The 24155-nt window shown below is 39.6% G+C and overlaps 1 protein-coding gene across 1 annotated transcript in view; it reads right to left on the bottom strand.

Annotated features, from left to right (window-relative positions):
* Positions 1 to 24155, bottom strand: part of RNF150 (ring finger protein 150) — a 119638-nt gene that overhangs the window by 71958 nt on the left and 23525 nt on the right. The window lies entirely within an intron of this gene.

The following is a 24155-nucleotide window of genomic DNA, read 5'->3' as shown; positions in this document are numbered from 1 at the left end:
CAGAATGGGATGCTGACTTAGAAACAGACTGATGGACTATGATAATAGAAGAAGAGTAAAAAGGTTACATTTATGACAGGACTAAGGGTTGGGGCAGTAGTCTAGAGTCATATACAGAGCAGATCCAAAAAATAACATGGGAAAAGAGCAAACTCAGAGAGGACAGACAAACAGATAATTCAAGAACCTGGGCTGGTCCAGACACTGCTGTTTGCCATCCTTTGGAAATGGGATGGAGAGGACATGGCAGACCAACACCTATGATGACAGACAGAGAAGGTTTACTCCTGACCCTTTAAGCTATTTGTCTAGAAGCTAAAATCCACCTGTATTGAGCCAGTAGCTCAAGGGGCTCTTTTCTGACTGTGGCAGCTCCTAGGTTACACACAGCCCTGCCATGCAATTTATACACTCTCCATGGACAGAAATATCCAGGTAGCAATAACATGGGTATATAATGAGACAGGATGCTTCCCTACAGTGGCTGGGACAAGTTTAGCAGGTCCAACTTAAGCAAACACAACACTCCCAAACAAAACACATGAAGTATGACCCTGTGACTTCACACTGAGGTTTCCTGTTATCACAGAATCACAGAATAGTTTAGGTTGGAAAAGACCTTTAATATCATTCATTGAGTCCAACCATTAACCCAGCACTGCCAAGTCCAACTCTAAACAAGTGGCCATAAGTGCCACATCTACACATCTTTTAAATACCTCCAGGGAGAATACACAGACTCTTTAAATCTCTTACTCCTGCCCTTCTGGCCAGCCAGACACACACCAGAGATCCTCACATCCGAGTTTACAGAAACAGGTTAAACCCACATATTGCTTTAAGACACAGAATTGAAAAGTGAGTTGCCCTACATCATCCAATCTGTTTGGAAGCAAGCTGTGGAGGAGGAGGATAGCCTTGAGCTGAAGGCACAGGGTTGTCTAGTTCTTGGCTTGTCCCCTATGCTGTTATTAGCTCAGCCCTGTCTGTACTGCTTGAAATCTCATCTCTGTGATATCAAAATGTGTTCTTACACTGTTTTAACAGAGAAGCGGAGCACAGTCCTGGAAAAGGCAAGGTTATCTGTAGCTTCAGTACCTATTACCAGGCTTTGATTATCTCTCACCTTTCCCACAGCACTTGCTGCAACCTGTGAGAACTGTAGGTTTCCTTGATTTCATTAGGCTTTCACCTCCTAGCAATTGCTGCCAGTTAGCTAACATAATTTGTTTTCCCCTTGTGAGGAGGCTTTGTGAAAGCTGGAGCTGCAGAGTCTGGATCCACCCTGCACGAACACACTGCAGTAATCTATACAGATAAAGCACTCGGGGTCCACACCAGGGTGCCCTTGTGATGCGCTCTTTGGCTGCCACAGTAATATGGATAAGAGACAGCAAAGCCTCTGAGCAGCACGCACAAGGCACAGATTCACTCACTCTAATTAGACTTATGTCTTCCCTGCCCCACTTTCTGTCAAGAAAAGTGAGAAATATGAATGCAGGAGGCTTCACCATTCAGACACACAAACTACCGAGCACTGTATAAAATGGAACTCGGGAGCCACAGCAAGATCTACAGACTAATAGACTTAATCAAAACAGGAAAAAGACAGTGCAATAAATGTTTACAAAACAACACGCTATTTCCATCTTTCCTCTAGGTGAGAAGGAAATAGGCTTGCTACATATGGATGGTTCTCACACATATGCTGAGAAATAATAATAATCTGTCTGTAAAGGGAGGAGCTTAACAGTACCACAGATCAATTCCTGCTCATTTCAGGACTATTCTGTATGTGCTGAGAAAAAAAAAAAAAGGCGATGGGACTGTGAATTTAACCACCCAGGCTTTGGTCAGTATTAAAAAGTGATGAAAAAGGGTAATCACAGAAGCTGCTCAAGGGAGACTGATGGTGAAACTACAGCTCTATTTTTTTCCATAAGGGAAGTTGAGGAGAAAAGCTAATGTGATGAATGCATTGGCTGTTAATGCCAAGTTCCATAGGCAATAGCCTGAAATTTAATCCTACGGATCACTAAAAGGAAAATGTTTGGTTGAAACAGCCTGCTCTCAGAAGAGCTCCCCCCTCCAGCCTGGAGTCCTGAATGAGCTGCTGTTGCTCAGCACATCAACAAAACAGATTAACTGTTAGATAATCTGATTTGGGGGTGGGGGGAAGCTACCCACTAGCTGTGCCTCACTGCTAAAAGCACACAGCATAACGAGTCACAAATATTAAGCAGCACAGCCTGGTCCTCCTCTTGCCTTTGCACAGAGTTTGGAAGCATTTCTTCTCCGGCCAAAAAAGGCAAAAGGATTTCATGTGATGACAGTCAACTCTTTGCCTAAAATGCCCACACAGCACATGGATGCTGCTCTCTGATTTAAGAGATTATTCTAGATCTATAAGCAATGCATATTATAAAAACCTGCCTTTAAAAAGACAAACAAACCTCACCTTCTAGCTTTTTTCTTTACTGGTAAATGAATAAACCGCATGTACGTTTTTTATGTTCCTAAGTAGAGAGTTAAACCCCAGTACTACGTCTTCTTTTTCTTTTATTTTGCTTTCAGCAGCTTTTTATTAGTTAAGTCTATTCTTCTCTATCCTTGCAGAGACCTTTTTCAGTTGGTTTTATTTCTTGGTGTCAAGTCAATGCAAATGGCTGTTGCTGAATTAGAGAGATCTGCTTCTCTCTACCCAAAGAAGTGATTTAAATCATAAATCACCTACCAGGAAAGAAGTAGGCAGTGAGGCACAGCAGCTGCTGTTTTTCTGGAGCAGCTGGACAGCAACAAGCTGATGACATCACAGCAATGCTTGGTTTTTCAAAATCAGGACCTGTGTATGCTTTTTATCATGTTTACACTGGTTCTAAGAACTGTGATATGTTTTACCTGGGCTTTAAGAACAAACCATTATTCTGTGTGACAAAGTATTTTGCAAGTTTTATAAGGTACAGTAAGCTAAGTGAAGTACATTCCTCAGTGCAATGAGGGAAGGAGATGTGGACAAAGGTACCACTACAGTTCTGAAAGTCACACCCCCAGGCTATTCCATATCACATCTCACAACAGATGAAATTTCTATGGATTTAAGTAGTCACTACAGAAATTATCTAAGTGAAAGTTTCACCTTATTGATTTTTAGTTCAACCACTCATTTATTGTAATCCTAAACTGAGGATTAGGGCCACTACTTTTAGCTCACTAAATGTCCCATTTCTCAGTTTCCTTACCGGTAAGCCCATAGGCTGTCCTTTCTAGATTTTTTGTTTCACTTTTATCTCTGTGGCATATCTGCATTATAATATTAAAGCCAAACATCACAGTACTGCCTTGTTGCTACTTTGCACCTAAGAAAGGTGTCAGTAAGAGGTCCTGCCCTACTCCATCTCTGTCTTGAGGACTGAAGCAGTGATGAGTCAACACAACCCTGGAGTCTCACAACCCTGTATTCTGTTCCTCCATCCCTGAAGATCCCTAGAGCCAGGTGAGCTATGGCTGTGCAGAGACAGGGTGACACTCAGCTCCCTCTGTACAGTGACACTCACTGAATATATGCATATTCTCCCCACAACAAATCTGAATGCTTGTTGGAAGTTTCCCAAACACCTAAGAAAGCCTTGGACTAGCCTTGTCCATAGGGCCTGTGCAGACAAGGGATTTTCACTCTCTAAGCCTGTTTAGTACCTCGAGGGCAAAGGCACGGCTTGGCACAGGTACTCCAGCAATCACTGCGTCACAGGAGATCAGAAGAGCAAAATGTACGATGATGACTGGGCTGGGAAGGGGTATTTGAGGCCTATATTCTGCAAATTTCTTTGCCAGACATGGACTGTGATTTGTAGAGCACCTCTCCCTCAAGGTCACTTCCCTGCAGCGGTATCAAATCCACTAAAAGCTAAAAAAGTAATAATTCAGACACTAAATTGCCAGTGCAAAATCCTCTGCCTTTGTTTAGGATGTAATGTTATGTGCTAGAGGGCATGGGAGGCATCTCAGAATCACTGGAATTCTGAAGAACTGACAAATACCTACAAAACAGTTGACTATGTTGTCTAAAACAGAGCAATAAGAAGAATTTTCAAGGGCAGCCTAAGGACCTGATTTAGTACACATGTAGGACCACTGATTACAGCTGAATATCAGCACTGACATCCCGCTGAGTGAATGACATGCCCAGATGTGTGAAATAAAATGGAACTGCAGGAAAAGTGATCCTCAAGTTACAGTACGAATAACCACCTATGAGAACATTGTCCATGCAACATATTTATGGAGAGGGGCAAACAGGTGCACATTTGACACTCATTAGGCATTAGTGCCTGCAATTAGTCAGAATCCTTGATGATTATTCCCAGAAATTTCTAGGATTCAGTCATTTGGCCAGGTGTTTCCTACACAGCCTGCCCTATGTCTGTATCATAAATATTTGACTGTCTTAGTCATTCAACAATGGAAATTTATTTAGTCAACAGCTTGTTAATAAAAAGGCAAACAAACATACAGCTTCCTCTGGATGTTTTGGTTCTTTGCCACACAAAAATTACAGGCAACATACAATGAAACAATACAGTAATGAAACAATACAGTTTTAGATTTTTTTTTTATAGGGGAGCCATGAAATTTATACTGTCATAAAACCAACTCTGAAATCACAAACATTCTCCTGATTTCTAGCTAAAGTTGTGTATATAATTTTCTGTCTGATGCCTTTAGTGATATAGAAATGTGCTCTGGCAAGTATGTCAGGCTACCAAATAGATCTTCAAAAATTAACCACCCCTCCTCTCAGTGTACCATATATATATTTTTATAACTATATCAATAATAATTTTTACCAAACAAAAGGATTCAGAAAGTGGAAGCAGAGATGATACTAAATGGAAAAAAACCTCTAACAATGCTTCAAAAATCTGTGAGACACTCATTTCCAATACTGAAAGAAAAACAAACCAGATCCTATTCTTCTTGGAATGAAAATGCCTTGACTTCAATGGAAACGAAGTCAAGTTTCACGTACAAATTTTTCTTCCACTGCTGTTTCACTAATGGGAGCTTGGCTGAGCTCTTCATAAGATTATAGTTCAGTTGTTCCTGGCTGCAAAGAACCTAAGAAGTTCCTGCGCTTTTGCACCAAAATGGGTTCTGAGCCAAATCCCTGGCCTGAACATAATCAGCCTCTGAGGATTAAGTCTTTATCTAAGCAGAAAGGAAAGATACCACCTACAGGGACAAATTTCTATCCCCCCAACTGATTCTAAAAGCTAGTCCAAAACAGTCATTCATATGATCAAATGCCTCTTGTAGTCAAGATGTTCTTACATCATTTTAGACAGATCTGTGGTCCTCCAAAACTTTAGCTGGGTTGTAGTCCAACCTCTTTTCAGCCAAGAAAGATTTTTATTATAATTTCAGTCTAAGCTAGGAGAAATCCTGGATGAACTCCTGCTACACATCTGCCATGTCACTTACCATGTCTCAGGCATGAGGGTTCAGACATTTTTCATTTGAGGATCCATGTGTAAGTCACCACTGCCAAAAAGCACAAGTTGCTATATGACCCCCATATAGCACCCCTTCTGTGTATGTGTGTGGCCTTCACAGTTTTCTAGAGTAGTTTCTCTTCAAAATACTAGCATGCACCTCAGATACCTCAAATCCAGTCAAGCTATTGCCTTTTTCTTCTTTTTATAAAGTGGTTAACCAGCCACAACACTCACACTGAAATCAGGACCACCACAGGTAGAAAACTTGCCATCCTTCTCTCTTCTAAGCTAAAGAGATTTATGAGAGTGGTGAGGCATTGGCACAGGTTGCCCAGAGAAGTTGTGGATGCCCCGTCCCTGGAAGTATTCAAGACCTGGTTGGAAGGGGCTCTGAGCAACTTGGTCCAGTGAAAGGTGTCCCTGCCCATGGCAGGGGGACCGGAATGAGATGATCTTTAAGGTCCCTTCCAATCCAAGACATTCTATCAGTCTGTGATTCTACATAAAAGTTACCTTTCCTAAATCTTTTCAGTGCTGAGGCTCAAAATCTAACACCAAAGAAGCCTGTCCCAATTAATGAGTTCTCGTGGAAAGTGTGTAAGTTCCTCACTCTCAGGGCACTGGTTCAACAGAACAGAAAACTGGAGACAACCTACTCAGCTTCTCAACCTAAATCTTGAGTTTGCTTCTCTTGTCTAACACTCTAGTAGGACAAAGGAAGTAATTAGACTGAAGGCAACTGGACTGACAAAGGATTTGGACCACATTTTGTATAAAATGCCTTATGTTTTCATCTTTTGTGGATCCCCTTCACAATGCATTTCAAGTAAGTAAATGCATGAAGCAGGACAAAAACTCCCCAGAGGTTGTTGCTTCTGTGCTCAGTACTGCCACACGGAAGTTTGATGTCAATAAATGAAGTTTTGTTAAAGTCAGGAAATGGAAGGCTGACAGAAGTTCTGAGATAGAAAGGGTATATTTTATGAAATACTTACAAAAGATATATTCAATGTAATCTCTCATCTCACTGTACTCCATTCCGTTACACTACACCCTCTAAAACCGTTCACTACGAAATATTATATGTTCTCACTGTTTTATTTTTTGAAGTTTCTTACAGTGCTGTTTAGGAATCTGGTGTTTAGTAAGTGCAGCATTCCCTAGATGGCAAAACCTCAAGGCACTATGCACAGCAAAGACTTTCCCAACCTCTGCTACGCTGCATTTGATAGAAGACCTTGATGTCATGTTACTTTGGCTACTGCCAGCAGACCTGTTTTCCATATCTGCATAAGTATTTGGTGCAGTTTTCAACTTGAATACCCGGTCTTAAACTAGACTAGTCTAGTTATTCCTTCTCGTAACAAACAGTTTTTGAGAAGGAGCTTTTGATGCAGGATGAAAATACCAAATGGATCATCTTCCATTTAAACCATAACATTGCAGCTAAAGAAAGTATAAGGTTGTCATTCCAATTTTGTGCCTAATCCTTCCCCCTCTTCTGTGCTCTGGGAGGAACCTGACTGAATGAATAACTACCGAGCATAAGGCAGTAAAATACGATTGAATTTATCCTACCTTTGTGTTTCTCTGCAATTCTATTATTGATTAACAAAAGATAGTTCTCTACACATTTATTTTCCTAGATTTGCTAAACAACAGAAATCAGCTTTCCAATGTCCAGGAAGCAATGAACAAAGAAAACATGTATATTTCTCATTTCTCTGCCTTACTTTTGTCCCACCAACCTATTATTAGTAAGATGGACTTAAAAGGCCAGTGTTCTCTGTTGGGACAAAGCACAAAGCAAACATTTCTCCACCATCCAGGCCTTTTTGCTGTAGTCCTTTATAAAGTAAGTCTGCTTTGCAGGGTTACAGCTTATTGCATCCATAAAGAGTATGGGAGAAAGAAAAGCATCATTTTGCAGGCATTATTACAGCAACAAAATGACAAAAAGCAACCTCTAATCCAGCTACTGGTACACATGTAGGAAATTACCTCACATTAGCTTACACTGTTTTAGAATCACATTCTGAAGTAATGGAAAATACAGGTATATTTTAGTAAAACCAACATTTTTTTCTCCTAAGCAGATATCAAGTATTAATATATTTACTTCTTCTTTTTGATGTCTATTCTTGTACTGTATTAAGATGTAACTTTGTTACAGCTTATCTCATAAAATTGGTTAGAACTTGTGTCATCATCATCATTTTAGTGGTTTTGCTCAGAACAGTATTCATCTTTCTAACTAAAAAGTAGCTAAAATATACAAGCAGAAACAACTGGTATGAGGATTCATGGATCTGATGACAGATCAAACAACTAAAAAATTATTCCCTGTAGAATGTGTCATCCGTGTCAATATAGATTGAAAAAAAATAATTTCTAATAAAATATTAATAAAATATTGGAAGAATGTAAAATTAAAATTTCTGCAACAGTTTTTATTAAATGTTCTGCCATTTCCACACATCTTCCTACCCAAATCAATCCCCATGTGACATGTACTGCTTTTTTACTTAAAAAAAATCTGAAACAAAATGTTTTCCATATTCTAGATGAAAGTAACACTACTCCACCTTTGCTAAATCATTCAGCCTTCAATAAAAAGATGAAGCAGAACTTGGTCTTTTAATACCAGCTTAGATCAAGCTTTTCAGAGTGGAGGACAGAAAAACAAGGAGCGGATCCAAAGAAAACCATTATTAACAGTAATATAATTCTAATTTCAAAGATCACTACTCACAACAGACACATATTATGAACCACATTAAATATACCAATTATCATTCTAATCTGTAAATTCCTTTAAATTAATTTTTTTTCTCCAGATTTCCTAATTTCCCTGTTTTAACAAGGTCTTAAAATCATTAGTATCATCTGTGACATAACCAAGCAGGAAGTATCAAAGTCAGTACTGTAAAAATCTTCTCCATCATCAAGTAAGCTCCTTTGAAATTAATGCTGTATTAAAAATGTTGGGCCCAGCAGAACCACAGAGATTTTAAGCATGCATAGTTATTGGCTTTCCCTCTACTACTATCTATCCATTACATCATTAACTCTCGCAGGTTTCTACATAAAGCAAGGAATGATGAAAAAAAATGAAGACAAATAAGGGAATAAATCAAGAGAAAAGAAAAACTATAAGATGGAAAAGGTGAAAAGCCAGAACTGGCTTGTTTATCTTCAACATATGAGGCTTCAGCCAGAAAGCTTATTACCAGTAGCTGTGTTTTTGAAGTCAGTGGCTTCCGCACCTAAACACACCCAGATCTTCCCAGGATCACATATCATATATCCCACATTGTGTTTTCACAGACCTGGATGTAGGTACAATTTCAGGATTTTTTTTAGAGAAAAGCAGCACAAAATAAAAATCCCAGGGAATTCAGGTACTCTTCCTTTTTATACTTTGCCTTCTGAGGCTTTTGGATGAATAATTCATTAGTAGTTCACTGGGAGAGAAAAATAAAAAAGGGAAGAGGTACAGGAGCTTTCTGCTATCGTGTACAAAGTGTAAAAGAGTGAGTTTTCAGAGCAAAACCAGCTCATCTTTCAAGGTACCTGCATATCCATAACACAGTACAGAGGGAAAAGACAAGGAACAGTACAATAGTTGTCTTGCATTTCTGTGGGGACTCTGTAACAAGTACAGTTAATCTTAAAACCTGGAATGATACGGGGGAAACATAATGAAAATCTTGAATGTACCCAGAAATTCCATGTATTTGGCTTGATTAGCTACTAATAAATACAACTGGAAAAGTTGACTGTGATGTAAGGCCTGATTGGGGCTGGAAAACTCATGGAAGCACTTTGAAAGCTGGTGTTTTTGCTTTCTCCCTCTTGACTTTGATATATGCCTGTCCCTCCCACCTGCAAATGTCACTACAAAGCAGACTGGAAAAAACATGGCTCTACAAGTCTTTCCTAAAATAAAACCTCACCTGTTTAGTATCCTGCCTCAGAAGTTGTACATCCCCACACCTTGTTAAAGCTCTGGATAGCGACAAAGCACTCAACAACTGTGGGATATTCCCAGTGTGGGATGATCCAGAAGCCTCTTAAAACAGTGAGGGTGTTGGGCTCATTCAAAAATAGTGACAAGGCTGAGGGGAAGTAATTCATCTTCATTGTGGAAAGAAGTCCTCAGATAAAAGATGATCTGAATGTCAAGCAGCCAAAGGGATGAGAGCACACCGTGGAGGAAGGAAAAAAATTCTTATTCTGCATGAACCTCAGCTTTCCTTACAAACTGTTTCTGGACCTCAGAGCTTTTTCTGGGAATAAAAATAAAAAAACCCAACACCTTAGTAAAAAAAGTGGAAGCTTAAAATGACTATGCTTTCAAGTTTCACAGGGGAAAGTGACAAAGAAAAAACCTACAGCACTTTCTGAAAAACTGACAGGTTGGGAAAACAGGATGGAAAGGGGAATTTAACTGATGGAAATTTGAATGCTGAGGGTTGGAGGCCTGAAATGAAATATGTGAGGCTGGACTATATCAGAGCAGGTAGAAAGAGTACTTTGAAATACAATAAAATTCATAGCAGGAGACTGAAATACTCATGATGGGTAAGAAAGGGAGAGAAAGATCAAGAATAGGGTTTTCAACTTTTCTCCTTTTACTTTCTGACATACATGCAGTCATTCTCCATGTATAAGTAATGGTATATAAACAGATTAATTAAGAATAAGAATCTTACTCATATTTAATTAAAATTGCATCTCTTATATTTTTCCTTTATTTAATGAAATTTAAGTATGCAGGAATCAGAGCTCTTAACATATTATAAGAAGGATTAATTAGCATCACTACTACTTCCATTTTGGGAGATTATTCAACACTCAGAGGACAACTGCAACAGTCTTGCCCTCTGCAACACTGATTCCAGTTTCTCAAAAGTCCCATTACAGCAGCTTCCCTTAGCAGTGCTGAGGGTGAAAAAAGGCTTCTGTAAAGCACTGAAATAGAAAGTTCAAAACAATAAGAAAGTAGTTTATTAAAAAAAAAATCAACATATTAACTAAAAAAAAAAGAAAAAAACAAACCTAGAAGATCCTCTGCGCAAATATTAATGTTTCTGCCAGTGGAAACTGGAGAACTCAATGTTTAGTTAACCCACCTTCATACCTTGCTTTGGTTTTTTTTTTTGTTTCCTATGTTTAATTACAACATGAACCAGGTACGTCTTTATTCTGGCAGGTCTATCTCTTCCTCCTCCTTCCTGCTCAGAATAATGCTGGTAAAGATTCAAGTGAAAAAAACTCTCAGATGATGAGTTAGGAAGACGTATCACAGGTCTCCTCACCTGACAGCAACGATCAGTAACAAGCAGACAGATACACTAATGTTTTAGTAGCGTGGGACTTCATCTCCAGACATCTCCTCTCACGGGCTGTAAACGAGTGTTAACAACTTCACCTTGTCAAGGACAGCAGCAAAATTTGTAAGTGAGATTTATCCATGACTGTAATATCAGGAGGAAAGAACCTGAACTTCACAAACAACACGTCAGAGGCAGCGGCTGCAGCAATGAGCTCTTCTGTAAGAGCTTCTCAAAGCAGGGAATTGAGGGTAATCACCAGAAAGAATATGCATGAACATAGTACTTGTCTTCAATGGGAAAAAAAGAGAACATTGGACAAGAGAAGGAAATCAAATCAGTCAAGCATCCATGGCCATCTAAAGATATTAAAGCTTTCTCTCAGTGTATACTTTGAACAAACCAAATGCTCAAGTACCAGGCAAAGAGGGTAATAAACGGTGCAGTAAAGGCATAAGTATCAAAATTAACAAAGGTAACAAATTTAAATGATCATTTAGAAAGGATAAAACATGGTCAGCTTCATACCAGTCCTCTGCAAACTTAAGAAAAAGGGTATATGGTATATAGTTCATATTGATAAACAAAAGAATAACATAATAACAAATTTAAAGAAATAGTTTTGTTTTTAAAAAGCTGTTACATTAAGCAAATCTAATTTTTATATCACATATGCCACTGACACATGAAAATTAGACACCATCTAATACACCTTTCTGTCAAGAAATAATAGCACTCAACAATATCAAAACTATCCTTGTAAAGAAGATTTAAAACTCATTGTAGTGCCTTTATATTCCCAGGCAGTATTCCCAACACTATTTTTATTTTCCTGAGATCACAATAACTTTTGTGCTATACTTATTTATGGATCATGATTGGATGCAGATTTATGTGTTAAGAAATCAACTTGATTAATTGCAAAAGTTTGAATCCACCTTTCTTCCTCATGGCAAAGTCTTAATTATCCTTCAGCCATGGTACCTTGCTAAAGCAGCCTTTGTTACACCTGTTTCAAATATATAATTTTGTGCCATATACTTTGCCATTTAGAGCTAGGAAAACAAAGATGATGACCCTGAGGCCCTGTAACAAGCATATGTTGCACTGTCTCCAGCCAAAATGACTGATATTTTGGTAAGAGTTACCAAAGACACTGGTTGCAAAGAGTTGGACCTAAATGCAGAATTGGCCACTCTGAGTACTCCCACTCCCCGTTTGACACTTCTCCAGGCACTGAGACACTGGCTCCTGAACATCTCCCACAGTGCCCAAACACCTGAAGCCACTCCCAAACCAAAATGAGCCTGTTTTCTTTTTCATTTCGAGATGCTGGAGTAGGAATTGCCAGTTCCCAGCGCAACAGCCTCTTCTGGTGAAAGAAATCACCACCTTATCATTGTGTAAAAAGCTGCAAAAGTTTAAGATGTTATTTTGTAGTCGATGGCGTAACTAAAGACTATGAAAGAGAGAAAGGAGGATGCAGAGGGATGCAGCAGCGCTGAAAAGGAAATTCCTTTTTACCACTAGAAGAAACACAACTTACATGATATATTCAGCTGCTCTCTTTCTTCACAAAGTTAAAAACAATAATTCAAATGTACTGACCACACGTTGCTGGTTAAGATCTGAGCTAACTTAGCTCTTGACAACTCAGTAAGAATAATACTGAGAAATTGTCTCGGGACAGTAATTCACTGGGTAACCTGGAGCCAGCTCTAGGCTTAGACAGATCAAGCAGATGCCCAAGATGGCATTAGGTCAGGGAAGGACAGAGCCCGGCCAGCTGCCGGTGCCGCGGCAGGGCTCGGAGCACGTGGCTCTGCAGCCTCTGTAGAGGTGCAGCCAGGCACTGCACAAGCACAGTCCTGCAAACCATTCTCTCCGAGGTCCCTGCCTCTTGGTTTTCCCCTGCTCTCTCCTCAGCTCTTCCTCTGGGGGGATCCTGTGCCCAGGCTGGGCTGCCACGGGGCGCAGGTTTGCCCAGCAGTGCTGACTTGGCTCGGCTCCATCCTGAGCTGAGCTCGCAGCCAGCTCCTGGCCACCAGGCTGACTCACTCCCAAGTTACTCTGTCTACAGCCAGACTTTTAAATGCATGAACTTTTTGTTTAAATTCATAAAACTGGCTCTGACTTCTCAGCGGCTTATCCAGATACTGCTTCCCGCTGCAGCATACATATGCTACATTTCTTCACATTTGAATTTTAAGTTTGGCCTAGTGAGTGGTATCATTGCTAATGACTCTGCAGTCACGGCTTTGCTGCATATATTCTCTTTACCCCTATTTTTTGGTTTTATACTTCCTTGAAAATATCTCCTCATGCCAAGATCAATCTACTTCAAAACAATTCTGAACCATCGATTTGGTTCATATTAGTTACATACAGTACTGACAAATAAGCGAGTTTGCAGACTGCAAACCCTTTGGAGAGGAATTCTGACAACAAATCTAACCCACAGAACAGCAACATATTATATAAATCAAAAGATCTACGGAAAGACAAATCCAGCCTGAACTACTTTTCTGTTACAGCAGGAGGAAGTCGCTAATGTGATTTTCTGTCAAGAAGCACATGTCAATGCATAAAAACCAAGCTCCTATATTTTAAGTTTCTTTAATTATCTGCCTGCTCCCCAGCACCTACACTCCTTATTTGCCTCACTCACATCCCCCTTATCATGTGCTCTGGCAGTTCTTCCTCTGCTGCCCTGGCTGTTTCTGGCATTTTTTTCCAGTACCCTCTCCAGACATTTCCTCCTGCCACCAAATTCAATGGCCTGAAGAGAGGTGCCCTGTGCTGCTTTATGCTCCTTAGGGTATGTGAGGAACCTGCACAGGGCTGGCAGGTATGACACAGGACCTCTGGGAGCCCAGTGGGCAGCAGCGTATGCTACAATGCCTACAAGGGTACTACAAATCTCTGTTTAAGTGACTGGATCCTGCTCCCAAAACCAGGGTTTTTTTGCTCTCAAGAGCAAACACGTAAGTGACCCTGGTGGCATGTTTCCCATCTGAGGCTGTGTGCATAAACCCCGTGTTTCTGGCAATATAACGTCCTTTAAATGGTTTGTCACCTGTTATTTCAAGACCTGTGCCTTTTCAAAACTAAGGAACCATGCCTCCATAAAGGTTTAAATGCCAGCTCTGATGTGTAAATAGCAAAGCCAAGCCAGGTAGAGCAGAAAAGCAGGTCCTTTTGGTTCAGTGGACAGATGCTGTCCCATCTCATTGGCATCTCTTTTCCAAGTACAGATTGCACAATCATGTGTGACTCTGGGATATACACCTGAAACTTCTGGTCTGTATCTTTAGTCTCCTTTATGCTTTGGTCTAAAGCATACTAACAGGAAACCACTTCTAATTATTTTAAACCTACCTATTAAAATGCAGCACTTCCAGATTTGAAGCCTCCTCCTTTTCACTCGAGAACATAAATTAGCACACAAATATATGGGGATTGAAGAGACAGAATGTTAGGAAACAGGAGTAGGTTGGAGTCTTGCTATTAGTTACTAATTACTATTCTCTTAAGGACTACAGAAAAAAATACTCATCGAAACGTGCCTGTCGGCGTTAAGCCCTGGCACACGGTGGAGACACACTCCTCACAGAATGGGGGTTTGACAGTCCCTCATCAGGAGGCTGCTGCAACAGCAATGTCTTTGGCAAAGAAATACTGCTTTGTGGGATTTTTGTCAGGGGACAAGAAATGGAAAGATGGAAACAAGACAAAGGAGGAAAGAGAAATCCTGAGGATCTCTCATCTTCCTGTCCTTCTGAAAGAAAACAATGGAGCTCTGGAGCCTGTGCCCACATGAGGAGGACACAAAGTTACAAAGAAAGATCAAAGACATGAAGAGAATTCAGATAGCAGAAAACTAAAAGAGAACAAGAAAAAAAAAATCTGATAATCTTCAAATGAAACAAAACAGTAAAATCAATTTTAACCCAGAGTCATCTCGCTGGTTCCAGATAATGCAATATTCAGCTTAGACTCAGTTATTTTTCAAAACATCAGTACTTTGGTGTAAAACAACAGCAGACTAACTGATTCTTCCAGTCACACACCTATTAACCCCATCATTTTTCCTGACCTTCTGGACTTCATCAGCACATCAATCTGCCCAGTTTCTGCTTAAGCACGAGATGAAGAGTATGATTAATTAGCAAAGGAGGCTCAATGAGAGCTCAGTTACAAAAGCAATCAGGGAAATACATCTAAGTAAACATGACTGCTGTGGGAAAGGAGAGCCCAGTTGCTGTATGCACAACATGACTCTAATTTTCCGTTTGTACCAACTCCCACTACCATCTTCCCCTAAATGGGAAGTGGCAAATAGTATGGTCCAGAAAACAGCAAGACACAATGAGCATTACCTAGAAGAGTTGTGTTTCATTTCCAAAAGGCTCCATAGAGCTGTCTGTGTGAAGAATATTTCATATGGAACAGGAGACCAAATTCTGGGACTGAGACCCACCTCATTAGTGGAGCTATATATCAAACCCCAGAAATAGTGGTTTCACAGACAAGCACATCAATTATATAATTACCCTGCTGGCAGCACTTCTGCTTCCACAGTATTTATATTCAGTTTATTTAAAAACTTCCTGTACGCATATGCATATTTCTCCATGCATTTCTTACGCATAATTGCTGTTTGCTTTATGTTTGTTAGCTTTTGAACTCATTTGCCCATGACCTTTCTGTTATTTAAAAAACAACCAACAACAAACCCCACAAAAAACCACTTGCAGAGTGTTTAAAGCAGAAACATCTATTCAAAGAAGGGAGAAAACTACCGTGATGCATGCAAAACAGGGTGGTGACAAGCACATGAAATTATTAGGTATTCATATTCTGTCCTCTAACTCCATTTGTATCTTGCTTTTGAAGAAGGGCAGCAACATAGAAAGGTGATCATTCTAAAGATCACTCTCAACAGGAATAATAATGAGACAAACCCAGCTTTTGCAGCCAGATTTTTCTTATCAAATCCTTTTCTCCCACTAGCTTTGACACATCGCTACCGAACACGCACATCTCTTTCTAAGACTCCAGGCAGGGGACACGATATCTCTCCCTGATGCTCAGATTTAGCTGGGAATGGTGACGAACTGGCATCTCTCTTCTCTGCCCCTTCATTCCCACTACACTGCATCTGAGCAGATCATTCTTTCAGTGCATGTTTTTTCAGGCAGTCTTTCCCCGCAATGCTTTTTTCTGGCAGAGGCAGCAATCGGTTCATCCAAGCGCCAGGAAAACGAACCAGCAGTTAGGCAAAAACGTGATTGCAGCTGGCAGAGAGCAGCAAACAAAGCAGGCTCATGGCATGCTGTTTGGAAGACAGTTTTCACAGCTTATGCTACTGTCATATTTAGATTAATGATGCATTTTATTTTCTAAACAAGCTAAAATCCCTCCCTCCTTTCCCTCTCACTCATACACACACAGATGCTTCCATCACACAACTCTCTGTCTAATGTACAATTCAGCTCCAGCTCGTTACAAGTTGATCAAGTTATCTTTGACACTGAATTAGGAATTTGACCTGAAATAAGCTTTCACAGAAAGGAAGAATACTGTGCCTCTACACCTGACTAATCAATCTTTGCTCGTTAAACAGTACTAAATAATCTCTGTTTAATTCCATCCACTCAGATTAAACCCTCGCCCAACGCAAATGCCTTTCCGAGGGAAATACAACATCTTTTTTGACCAAATTCATCAGAATTTAAAAGCCAGACTTGGTTAAAAATGTGACTTTTTTTTTTTTTTACTTGAATGTTATAAATAAAAGTATATCTCTGATTTTCCACCCAGTCATCACCACTGGCAACTGTACACTCACTGCTGGCAACTGGGGAGTTTGTGGAGTACAACTCCAAATGGGGAATTATCAGCTATTTTTGCTGCTCTGTGAGTTTCTGATCAGAGGTTGCTGCTGTACTGCCTAACCTTTTCAGAGAAATTATCAAAGTGCAACATTAATCCACTGAGCATATTGAGGTCCATCACTATCATCAGACAAATTACCCACCAGTAAAAACCTGAGAGAATATCTTCCGTGTTTTCAGAGGAGCTGGCTAGATCCTTTACTTCTATACCTATTTCTATACCTATACCACTTTAATCCTGTTCAAAGAGTGTTATAAAAACATATTCTTAATACACTGAACACATTTACTCCTGACCATCAACATATTTACATCTCTCATCCAAGTTCTCATCTCATCTGTGTCCTGTTCTATTGATAATCTTTTCCAGAGTCATCCTTAACATTACAAATTATGGGATATCTCACACGGAAGCTCACTCCTAATTTTATCCCTCTGGGGGCTTGCAATCATCAGTATGTAACAGAAAGTACTCTGAAAATGGGACAAAGTTATTCCACTGGAAACTCTCCAAAACCAGACCAGTAAGTACTGGGAAGCTCTTGGTATTTGCTCCACCGGGAAGGGAATGCAGGTCAATTCTTTAGGATTGCCACGATCTTACAAGTGTTCTTGGTACCTAGAACCTCCATATAAGCAAACCTTGCTGCATCTTAACAGCCCTCACAGAAAGAATAAGCACTGCACATTCCATGGACCTGCTAAAGGCTATTTGGTCAATATTACAGAAAAGTGACAATCCAAGGACACAAAGAATGCATAACTTGATGACTTACAGAAACTTTTCTAACAATGACGTGCACCTGCTCAAGTTAATTTCCCAGCTTTCCATTCTGGTCTGCTGTTAATTGCACTTATTTTTTTTAGAGTAAAACAAAACATCTTCTGTCTGCTGTCATCCAGTCTCATTTGCATTTTTGTTTTTTTATGACGCCTCTCCAATGACAGAGAAGAAAGTCCATTTTGCTTATTTACAGGCCTTTGTATTCACCTCTGAGCAGGTTCAAATGAAAATTATTCCACTGCTGTAATAGCCTGGTGAATAGGTCTGAATCACTGGGTACATCACTACAGGTAAGAGTGCTAAGGAAAATATGTTCAGGGATGGGGAAAAGGAACCATTCAATCTAAATGGAGCCAAAGGGCCTGGTAGAAAAACTTCAAGCTTAAATTTGCTGCTCAAGGTTTGATATTAATAAACTTCAGATGATGCCTTCTGTGAGAAGGCAGCCTGGAGATGTGCTATAGCGTATTTCAGGGTCAAAATTATTCTGATTGTTGAAACACTCAAAACTACGCCCTTAAATATACAGTGAAGCATTTGCCCACAGATAATCACCTTTACTTTGTTAATAGTTCTGAAATATGCCAAGAAATGGACTTCTGAGAATCATGGCTATTTTCTAGTAGATAGATTTGTGATGTGCATTTCAAGGTCCTGAGTAGCTACTGTTTCTGCTAATGGAAGAGTTGCAAGTGCTTAGCATCCCTCAAAAAAGACCAAAGTTAAATCCCTGAAGGTCATAGCCATTACCTATTCACAACTTTTCATATCAAATTAAGAGCTTGCCTAATAATGTAAATCTTCACACTAAAACTGACACAATCTGAAACAGTGATACGTAAAAGAACAAACTTACAATGTCATTAAAGCAAGCAAATGAAGATTCACACCTACGCAAAAAGATGTGTGCTTAAAATGTAAAGTTTGTTGCATTTATTTTTTTCTTTTCAGCCAGCATTGAACAAAAACCACATTGAGAAAACTACCGAGCTTTTAACCTGAGCTTGGCCATGGCAAAACCAAACTAATTCAAATACCTCATTACTGGATTCCTGTTACATAGGACAGAGCTAAAGCTCAGCAAAAGAAAGTGTTCTTGATGATTCAGTTCAGCGCTGAACAAAAATAACATTTATTATTAGCATAAACAGGTTCAGCCCCCAAAATGTGCCATTTTGACACCTGTGGTGACAGTATGTGCTGCACGCATCTTACTGGATGCTCCCTTCTGAGGGATCACTGAAGAGCACTGCAGCATCAATTGGGAACAGCACGCCCTGTTCAAATATCCCCATCCCACTCTCTCCTAGAGATTCAAGCTCCTGCTTCCACGGGAGTTGGTGAGGAACAGCATGTACAAAAACCTACTGTGTAAGCAAAAAACACACATTTATGTCATTAAGTATAGGATACAGGTTTTGGAAGGGTTCTTTTACCTCCTGAAGCTGTCTGTGCTGACATAACTCACTGTATTTTAGCTGTTCCTAAAAGACATCATCGGTTACTTTCTGTGACACATTCTGCATTTGACTGGCTCTTATTTTATTATTCATTGTTCAAATTCTCGAAGTGTATTGATTTCTTAACTTGAGAGCCTCAAGTTAAATCTGCAGCCTGGTAAATCTGCAGCAGTTTCTGCCCTCAACTCCACTTGCAGTTTTCTCAGTAATTTTAGACTGGATGCCAGTGAGACAGCACAGGCAAGCCAGGCACTGATTACTGTGGGACAAGTTAAACACTCAGTTTGTGAAAAACATATCCTGCTCTCAAACATATTTCTCTATCAATAAAATATTATTTGTCACTTAGTAAACAAACAAAACCAAAAAGCTGTTTCTCTGCCCCAAGCCCCATTTTAAAAGCCTGAAAGGACAATTTCTCAGAGACAGAAGTCAACATGCATTCCAAATTCCGACTGCACTAATCTGAAGCACTTCATTTTGTATCTCACTCCATCAGTGAGCATTTTCTCTACATTCTAGCAATCAACTAAAGTGAGGAGATAGACAGGATCTTTTTATGGCAAGGAAGTGAGAGCACTGGCATTCAGACAGCAAAGCTTAATCTGGAATTAAAGTCTGCGAGCATGCCTTAAATGCCACTTCCACTGCTCATTCACATTATTTTCTCTAAAGGTTTTTCCTCTGAAGCAAATATAATACGATTTTGAATCATCTACCAGCATGTCAGAGCTGGAGTTAAGTGTACTTGTTTTGGATCAGTTTTTTTTTTGCTGCTGTTAAGATGTGTTCCGATCATTCCAGAGCTAACTAGTGAAACCATCCTAAAATAGCACTGTCAAGAGCTTACAAGGGCAGACGGTCATCTCTGCAATAAAAAGGACTTGTTGAAGAGCATTTCAGATGGAAGCAGAATTCTCAATTTATACTAGACAACACACTCAGTTTGATTTGCAGCCACAGGTGCTCAGCACCTGAAAAAATTGTTCCAGTTAAACATATGGGGAGGGAGATACTGCGTCTTTCATTACCAGATTAAATGGCATACAGGAAAAGATCAACAGTGCTGACAGACAGCTGAATTTCATTTTAGTTCCTGATCAAAATATATCCCACTGTTATTTTTATCACAGAGCCCAGATATGGATTATTTTTTCAAGTCTGGATTTGACGAAATGTCTGATAAATAATACTCTTACATACTTTAATCTATTAGAGCTATGTATATTATTTTGTAGGCATTACATCTCGTGTATTTTTCAAAAAGATAGTAAATCAAAAGATAGAAATATATGTAATAAACTGTGTTGATATTATAGCTTTATTTTTTTTAAAATAGAAAATGCTTTGCAAACCATTCAGCTGCACAAACACAACAAGGCTGGTAGGCTATATAAATGTATATGCCATAGTAGGTACATTAGTTTTCAAAACAAATTGCTTTCTTTTGCTATTACATCAAAAATATATCCTAACAGTAATACTAATACTAACATTTCCACCTGCAGTAATACACCTTTTTTTTTTTTTACAGACAAACTCCACTCTGCAAGCAACTTCAGAAGAGAGACACATGAATCTTTAACTAACTCTTTTCAATAACTTGCATATCAAATGTTCTTCATCTGAAGTAAAGTTCTGTGATCTCACATTTAGTAAGTAAGCAAAAGAATGAGTCAGGCTTTGTTTTAGCTGTTAAGTCTTGGTACACCCTTTAGCACTCTCTCCTCTTCACGGGGGGCTTCAAAGCACAACTGTTGGCTACCACAATAATAGACACAGGCTTAAGCACACAGGCAGCCACAAGTGAACTTATGCTGACAGACAACCAATATCTGCTCTGGCAGCTTTTCTGATCCTTACACAAAAACACAATAACCAGGAATTAATTTGACTGGATGCAGGGAAGATGTGTTTAGTAGAAGACACCGCAGCAAAGCCACTTTACACAATAGGGGTTCCCTCTGAACAGCAAAATGGAATATACTTCCTCTGCCTATCTCCGACAGCACACCCTGCACTCCAGGCATCTGAGCATTTCCAGGACTGAGCCACAGTTTGTAAAACTCAGGACTATGACTAAATGAAGATAGAAACTTAGTATACTAAAAAGTATAGATCTCAAGATATGAACTTTATATCTTTAAATTGCGTAGATTTGAATGTAACAAATTAGCCCATCTTGCTAAAAAGCAGTGCTGTTTTTCACAAGTAGTACAGGAAATTGCATGTGGTTGTAAATATAAATTGATAATGGAATTTGATTGTGATTCCAAACTATTACAAATGAAAACACTTTCTTTGTAGAAACTGGATTCTTTAAAATATTTGAACTGTGATTTTTTTTATCTCAATACTACAATGGATACATAAGATCTGGCAGCAACTTTTTTAACTTCAGTGCATGAACATTCTCCTGTGGGGACCTATTTACAAAACAGATTTTTTTCAGGGTCACATATACAATATAGAAAAGTTTACTGACTTTGCCACCAATTAAGTAATTTTTTCAGCAATGTAATTGCCTTCAGAAATACAAGAAAAATGCCAAATGAAATTTTACTCCTACAATTAGAGCTACCACAATTATTTCACGTGTACTCTGATCTTATGTATTTCACAAATGTTAAAACACGGAACAAGACTGTTTTTCTTTAGCTAATCACAAACCTCCATTTCTAAACAACCACAGGAGCTCTAAATTCATCAGGTGAGACTTTCACCAGTTATCATGAGAAATTGAGTTCTGGACTAGGAGTAAGAGTGACAAATTGAAGCTTAAAAGACATATTAAAAAATGTTGCAAAAACCAAATACAGGGGGATTAATGGAACTGCCTTGTCCACCCTACTATACTGACAGCACAGTGTTGTAACTAGCACTGTAATTTCAGCCAACACGCAAAGGACTTTTGTGTCATGTACTGAATTGATGTTAAACACATTCATCCAGAGTACAGTAACTGGAATTGTAAGAGGTTATAATTGGAGTTCTTGTTCATCTAAAATGAAAACCTATTTCACCCTATTAAATTCTGACGGTATGACATTTGCCTGTACAGAGAGGCCGACAGCTGTAGTGTTAGAATGCATCTCGGAGCCCTCAAACCCTGAAGTATTGTGTGATTACCTTCTTTCCATATTTCACAAGGAAATTCAATCTCATTTCCCTCTCACCAACAAGTGTTCGATGTCATATTTACAAGCACCGCAGAAGAAGAGGAGTTTGTGGTTGGCCTACACTGCTATTTTGCATGGAGGAGACAGGAAACAACCTGAAGAGGCTGCTATTTAGGATTCTGCTTTAGCTTTATGGAAATGCAACTTGCAGCATTTTCTTCCTCACTTAGGGCAACACACGCCTTCCAAAGGTTTCTGTGTTGGAGGACCTGTCTGCACCACAGCCCTCAGTGAAGATTTCAGTGTAAGCTAGACAGGGTTCTCTACCTGCCATGGGAAGAACTGACAGGGCAGAAGGAAAGACACTATAGACAGGATTGATGACGCAGATAGTTGCATTACTTGTGTCTTGCCTTGTTCATGATCTGAGAGACCTTTTCATGGCATGAAGCAACAGTGTGAAAATGCAGGAAAAGAGCAGTATGGCTAATGGACACCTGTGCTCCCTGGCAACCCGTGGATGATGCATTGGCCTCCTCTTGCCACCTTCCAGAGTTGGGCAAGCCACAAAAAGTTAGCCTAGAAATATGTGAATATAGCAATGTTACGCTGCCTACTTGTCACACTTTACTCCAGCTAGCACAAATAACAGTGACACTGAAGATCCAGGGAGTGGGATTTAGTGTGTACACTAGTAAACAGAGTAGGAGAGGCCGGGAGCACACAGGCTTGCTGCTGATGCAGGCACTACTGATGCTGTTGAGCACTCACTGCTGTTGCCATCAGTCCAGGGTAACACTGCTTGGCCTCAGGGGTTTATAAACACACCTCTGCTTTCTAGGGGAACATACCTTAAGCTGGCTTGTGGGACGAAGATTGGCCTTGATATGTCATTATGTATTGCTTATATTAGTGTTACACCTGCACAAAGAGAGCAGGACTTAATTCCACTTTTTAGAATAGTGATAAAAACCCCGCTTAAAATACTTGTAGCAAATCACATTCCAACTACTCTAGACCATCAGCTTTCTTTTTCTACTGAATCTTATCAAACATTACAACAAGATAATCCTATAAGAGGTCATAAACCTATGACAGTTTTGCTAGCTTACAAGCATTTGGCTGGGAAAATGAGAATACACAGAAATAAAAATCGCCCTATCAAATACAATCAAATCACCAAACCATTTTGAAACAGAAAAGACCTCAGGAAATGCCATAATCCAGTCATGGTCTGGTGACTATTCCTATCCTGACAAACATTTAAAACTTTTTTCCTTCATAAGGTTTTCTATCACAACTCACACTCCTGTATTTCTCATCCACTTATTTTTCCTGTTATCTGTTCCTTCTTTGGCAGCTCCTGGATTAGTCTTCTGGCTCTCCAAACATCTGTAGCTTTTTGTCATTCCTATTTCTATTTCCTCTTTCTCAGCACTCATCCTGTTTGGAGCTCTGAATAGCTCCAGAACATGCACGCCTGCCTTTCCACGAGATTGTTCTCCTGGCACTAACAGATGAAGCACAATGTTGGCAACGAGCCTCCGATGAGTCAATGAAACTGTGTGAAACGATGGCACAGCACATGTAATTCTGAGACAATGTGCTACACAATAAGGAAACCTGGAAACTTGTTATTAACCTCCTTCAGAAGGCTTCTGTCATAGGCCCTCATACAGCAGAGTACTTGACCAGTGACCAGCTAGACTTGGCTTGTGCTCAACCTCAGAAACAAGTTGTCTTTGACTTCAGGCGGGACCATTTCCAGGCTGTGCACAGGGAGGGAGCCTTCCCAAGCCAAGATATGTGTATTGGACAGTCAACTGTACTCCTGATTAAGTTTAAACAAACAAAATAAACAACTGCCTTGAGCCATACACCGTTCTCTGACAAGTAGCTACCAGGGCTGCTACCACTGTACATGATACCTTTGGTAGATATGGCAGCTAGAAAATTAATACTGAAAGCAGAAGCAGAATAAGATCACAAAATGCAATTGAATTATGTTCTCCTCTTGTATCTTAATATGGTAATTCTTTTCTTCTAGAGACAAAAACAAAGAATGCA

This window comes from Corapipo altera, unplaced genomic scaffold (assembly GCF_003945725.1).
Source record: "Corapipo altera isolate COAL_440 unplaced genomic scaffold, ASM394572v1 69, whole genome shotgun sequence".
In the NCBI taxonomy this organism is placed as follows: Eukaryota; Metazoa; Chordata; class Aves; order Passeriformes; family Pipridae; genus Corapipo; species Corapipo altera.
This window is presented reverse-complemented; position numbering and strand designations above follow the sequence as displayed.